Below are 6,458 nucleotides of genomic sequence, written 5' to 3'. Positions count from 1 at the left end.
GCACTTTTGTGCTGCCACAGCAATGCTGAATGGAGTTAGATACTTCCGAGGCAGTAGTAATTCACTTCTGAGCATATCCAGTCAGAACAAACTTAGTCACAAAGGTCAAAACTGTAGCGGCATGTAGCATGTAGGTGTGTGAATGCAATTAAGGTTATTATATGCGAAGTAGAATGTTGTTGAACATCCTATATTAAATATGAATGAAACAAACAAAAAGTTTGTCAAAATACATTTTGCATTTAAAATGAACTGTTTTATTAAATAAAGTAAATCTTGTCTGTCATAAGTAAATTGAACTGATTCTTTCTGTTTAACATGTCCTGAGAAATTTTAGAACTAGTAGATCTCAGTTTCTCACACCCGTTCATAGACTGGAAGAAGAAAACCAGTTTTTTTACTTTTCCAACAGATTATTCCTGAAATGCTTATTGCTCAAAATTTTTGAATTGGTGACCTCAACTTCTTACAATTATTAATAGACCTGAAGAAAAAAATAACCTCTCTGCTTTTTCAGCTCATCAGTTTCTCTAGTGTAAATGAATCAGTTATTCAACTGAACTAAACTGAATAAACTAAACTGAAGAAAATGATTCTGTCTGCACCTGCAGAACAGAATATATCTATCAAAAGCTGGCTTATTACACGAAAAAAATCTGTTTTCAGGTGTGAGGTCAGAAACATTTTCCTTTAGTTGCAGACATATACTATTTACACAATATTTTTGTCTAAATTGACTTTAACAGAATACAGTAAAGCTTATCTTGTACCAGAGGTTGTCATAATTTCAAACTTAATTTTCAAAGGGGTTATTTTTTAAAGAAAAGGTTACATTAATTTGAATTTAAAAATCTGGTTTAAATAAAAATGTATTTAAAATAATTGGCACGCAAGGTTCTTTGAGTAGATGTCATATCTTTTATTAGACTGAGTAGTTGGAAAAAGTTCTTGGCAAGCTTTCAGGCGCAATCACGCTTCCACTTTTTTCCAACAACTCAGTTGGTCTAATAAAAGATATCACATTTACTCAAAGAAGCTTGCCTGCCTATGTCCTTAGACCAACAGAGCTACAACCAAAATAACTTTAAAATAACTTATTTTTTAATCTACCCTGTTCTCCATATTGCCCTACTATGCCTTTTTGTATTTTTTTCTTTCTTCTGAATTGGGAAATTGTGGTTGCATGAATGGATTGAGAGAGAACAATCAAGAGTGTTGTGGCCTCTCATTTTTAATGATATGCCATTATGGCTATTCAAACCACTTACTTCCAAAAGGTAAGAAACATAGCATGGTACAATCAACAAATGCAGGATGAGGAAAAGTCCATATATTCACTGTTTAAGTACTTATTTTAAATACTGAATATCTTATAATGCAATATGAAATTATTTTTATAGAAAAAATGTTTTATTCAATCATTTAAAAACATATTATTAAATACAATCACACTTTAATAGATTAAACGTCCCTATGTGGTAATAACATTTTGAGGGTCTTTCACCTCTAATTCACTGATTCAGATAAACCCAAGAGGTAGTAGTGATGGAAAATCATTATCCTAGAAAAGTTTGTTTGTGGCCTATGACAAATGAGTCAGTTATTTCTGTCCATTTCTTAATGACCAAAAGGCAGCTCTTGCAAGAAGTTCAGTGCCCTCAACTCCCACTGAAATCACAGGTGTTTTAAATACTCTTCCTTTCACAAATAAAATGCCTATATTAAAAAGCCATCACCACAGTTGCCCTCTTTTGGTCTAACCTTGAGAGAGAGGGCAAAAAGACAAATGTTGATGATCCTTCTGGGTATGAAATACTAGTAAAAATAATCCTCAAAACCTTGAAAGAGTATGGAGAGTAAGCAAAATCCTCTTTGGTTCTTACACAGTGGAACAGAGATGCAGTGCTGTAGCAATACAGGATTTTTGAACTACTGGTAGCTGTGTCAGATGAGGTGCCTACAAAACAGAGGCCATTCTTTGTCCCTGCCTACCTGGAACTTGTTACCAGCACTTTAAAAGAAAAAAGCAACTGAAGCGGATACTTTAGAAAAAGACTAAAGTATTTGTTTCAGACTGTAACATATCAATAACATTTCTTCATGAAAAAAATATTTCATATTCAAGATATGTTCTTATGGCATGAAAATATCTAAAATATTACAGAAAACATGCATAATTATCATCACAACTGGTCATCAGTAATGTATTCTGTGTTGAGTGTAAGTTTTAAAATGTTCTTCTATTTGATTTCTTTTACAAAAGGTACAGCTCATCACAAAAGATATTTTAAATTCTAAGAAAATGTATATCATTTCTTAAAAATACGTACATTTGTTATATTTAATATGTCACATTATGAACTTTGTCAGAAGAACAAAGAAAGTCTGTCTTCATTAACAACTAAATGTAAAGTGAGGCAATTAAAACATCCAGATATCATATCAGCTATATACGTTTCTTCTCTGATGTCACATTTGATTCTATTATTTTAGAACTTTGACAGCATCATATTAAAACTTTGGATGGTACAATGGTATAATGCAGGTTTTGAATTATTCAGCTTATTACTGCCTTCTTAAATGAAGGATTGGATTTTTTTAAAGTGCTTATCCTCTACAGAAAACTATCACATAGAGAAGAACAAAAAAGAATAACACAATGGAAAGGAAAAAATAATCACAACTAGTTATTCACTCACTTGACCTTGACAAGGTAGCTTAATTTTAATATACTGTCATGCAAAATAAAAAGAAGTTAAATATAATGTACCATTGGTAAAATAAGTCCATGGGAAACAGGATGATGCCCCTGCCCTAATAAAGTCAATGGCCAATTGATTTCCACAGAGGCAGGATTTTTTTTTAAGCAAAAAAATTCAGGTATTTACAAAGACTCCTTAGTAAATATTTGTTAGAAAACTCACACTCTATTATTACATCTTCCCTCTCTAATGCACATTGCATTGGGCTATCGAAGTCAAAGGGGCCTCTTCGCTGACTTTCATGGAAGGTGGATTAAGCCTTTCATGCACTAAGGACTGATTTTTCAAAATTTCTTTCTGCCTGCTCTTTGTATACTGCTCCTCTTCCCCCACCCCAAACTTTTCCCACTCCCTTTTTTCTCCTTCATTTTAACCTCTGTCCAAACTTAGATAAGTCTAATGTGTTTATTAATTCATATAAAATATCTTCATACATAGTTCTTTCAAACTGATCAAATTTGTCTTTCTCTTCATTATCATTTAAGTATATTTTCGAAAACCTCAACTTGGAAACAGTTGTTGGGCAGCCTGTTAAAATACAGTAAATCATTTCATCTCAGAAGTGTACAACAAATAATGCTATTTAAATGCCGTTTGATGAATGCCATTTCCATAATCAAAAATACAGCTTGATTGGTATTAAATATAAAACAATCACTCTGAGGTTACCTCTTTTTCCAGTAAACTTGGCTATTATTTAAATTACAGAGCATCTCATATTCACATAGGTAACATTTCTTACCAGAATAACTTCAGCTTCCCTGAGTAAAGGTTTGCAAAATGAGGTTTATACTCTGAATATTATACACCAGTATAAATCCTTATAGCCATAGTAATGGGAAAAATCCTTATAAGTCCCAGTTCTTCAAGAGAAGTTAGCAAAAAAGTATCCTGCAGCATTTGATCGGTGAAGTCAGTTAGAATCTCACATTAATTTAAATGGGAACTGAATCATGTCCCAGGTTATTTTAGGAAAACTTACCTATAGTTATACAAAGGATTCAGAGTTTTTTTTCCAAGTGTCTTATTAATCATACATGTTTCTCTAATCATAATTTCTCCCCTATGCATGTACAAGATTCCTATTTCAACATTATAACTCTATTTTTACTCTAAACAATGAGTCACATGCATTAATATTTGCCTTTTCTATACATGTATATGCAGTTAATTTAAAACATATATTATTATTAATTCATTTTTTAGATTTAAATGTGCATTATTGTACATCTTTCCTAAAGAAAAGCATATATTATTATTATTGTACATCTTTCCTAAAGAAAAGCAATACCCATTTGAAAATGTGTAAATGAAAACAATATGTTACAAATCCAAATACTATGTAATCCTAAAATGCCCCACCCCATATAAATACTCCAATAAAACAGGTTTAAGAGCCTTGATGTAAATCCTGGAGCCCTTACTTGATAATCATTCAAGCAAGTCCTCAACAAAGCCAATGAGTGCAAGAAATACCTGAATCTGAGTGAGCACTAAGTAAAAAAATGGGAAAGGGTAGCTCAACATGTGGCCCATATGTCATTTCATGCCTATCTTTAACACCTAACTTAGTCAAATACTCCAATATATACATATCATTTCATTTTTTTTTCTAGAAATAGGAAAGAGCGAACTGAAATCACAATAATAGCATTCTAATTGCATATAGTTTGGAGGAGGAAGGGTTGTAACATTGAACTCATCACTACTAATAATATAGTGCCTTATTTCCATAACAACCCATAAATCTCTTTGCTCTGGACTACCACCAACCTCCTCTCCTCACCTACAGCAATGTTAAGTGATCAAAACTTACAGATAGATGAACCTCACATGCATTCCTCTACATATCATAAAAAAGAAAATCCTGTTTAAATAGACAGTACATAAATACGAAACCTGTACAAACCCATAAGGTTTCCTTTCTAATACATGGTGTGTTCTTATTCGCATTCAGCCGCATTAAAAATCCCTTTGCCCAAAACTGCCCTGCTGCATGACTGAAAGAGATCCCCAGGGAAAAAGCACATGGCTAACCATTCATATTTAACCGCTTGAAAATAGAGCAGAAGTGATAGCAGAAAATTCCATGTTTCCTTTCCCAGTCACTCTTCCCCTTTAATTGTAAGCATTTTTACAACAGTATGTTCTAGGCATGGGGAGTGGGGTAGTGATCTGCTGTGATTTTATGGGGGAGAGAAATAAGGGGCTGATTGTCCAATGGGCACAAAGACCACCTGCCTGTCTCAAAAACTGAATGGAATCAGAGTTGGGGTGTGTGTGTGTGTGTGTGTGTGTGTGTGTGTGCGTGTGTGTGTGTGTGAGACATATATGAGAGTGAAAAGACCGCTGCCATAACAACCCTTCCATGAAGAACTGTCGGGATACAGAGAGTTACAACACAACCTGCTGGGTGCATCATGCCATCTAAAAAGAGGGAAAAATGCATTCAGGCAGCAGCCTGCTGCTAGGATTCTCCCTTCACTCCAAGGAAAGTGACAGCCCCTCCTTCGCTGTTGCCGGCTGCAGTTTAATCATGATTTTGGGGGAGGGAGGGGGAAAGGTTAAAAAGTTCATTTTTGGGCCCCTGTTGCCAGTCCCTGCCCCTCCCCCCCAGCACCCTTGTCCTTACCTTCATCCAACCTACATCACAGCCAGTGCCTGTGTGTGGCTCAGGTGTGGCTCAGGTGCACTGCCCCACTGTTGCTTACAAAGATCCCTGAGAGGCAAGGTGCAGCCTGCACTGGCCAGTGCTGTGCCAACCCCAGCCTGGAGGTGAGGGGGGTGGGGAGAGATGCATCCTGGTGGGAGGAGGGAGGATGAGAGGATGCCCTGGAACTGGTCCCTTGAGCTGGGCTCAAGCCTCACTACAGCCCCTCTCCCCTCAAAAAGAGGGACCTCCAAACTTTGTGCGACTAGTGACCTGCATAGAGGCTCCCCCTCAGGGAGGTGCGTTTTGGGGGGGTGGGGCACAGTCTCTGTAGGCCTGTTTGTATGTGTGTGTGATTTTGTGTATCTACATGTATGTTTATGTGTGTGCACCTTTGTCTGTGTCTATGTTTGTGCAATTGTATGTGTCTATGTCTGTATCTGTGTGCATGTATGTCTGTGTCTATGTGTGTGTACAGCTATAGGTGTGTGTGTCTATGTGCATGTGTGTCTGTATGTCTTTATGTGTGCATCTATATGTGTGCATCTATGTGTGCATGTCTGTGTATGTGTCTATGTGTATATCTATATGCATGTATATGTGTCTATGTGTGCATCTATGTGTTCATGTGTCTGTGTGTCTATGTGTGGGTATGTCTGTGTGTCTGTGAGTGTGCATCTATATGTGTATGTGTGCATCTATCTGTGCATGTGTCTATGTGTGTGTCTCTATGTGTGTGTATGCCTGTGTCTCTCTGTGTGTGCATCCATATGTGTGTGTGTTTGCATCTGTGAGTGCATGTGTCTGTGTCCCTGTGTGTGTATCTATGTGCTGTGCATACGTGTGTATTGGGAGGGAGCGTTTTCCCGGCCGAAGGGATGGCAGGGAAGGTGGGAAGAGCAGACCCCCCCCAGCCCGCCCTCCGCAGGGCTTGAGGGAAGGTCCGAGGCACAAGCCTCGGCTCCCTCCGCCCCCAAGCCGGAGCACAAGGCGATGCCTCCCGCCGCTGCCTGGGCAGGCGACGGGCACCCTCTGCCTTTTTCCCC

Source organism: Crocodylus porosus, unplaced genomic scaffold (assembly GCF_001723895.1).
Source record: "Crocodylus porosus isolate Cpor-Errol unplaced genomic scaffold, CroPor_comp1, whole genome shotgun sequence".
In the NCBI taxonomy this organism is placed as follows: domain Eukaryota; kingdom Metazoa; phylum Chordata; order Crocodylia; family Crocodylidae; genus Crocodylus; species Crocodylus porosus.
Note: the sequence above shows the minus strand (reverse complement) of the source record.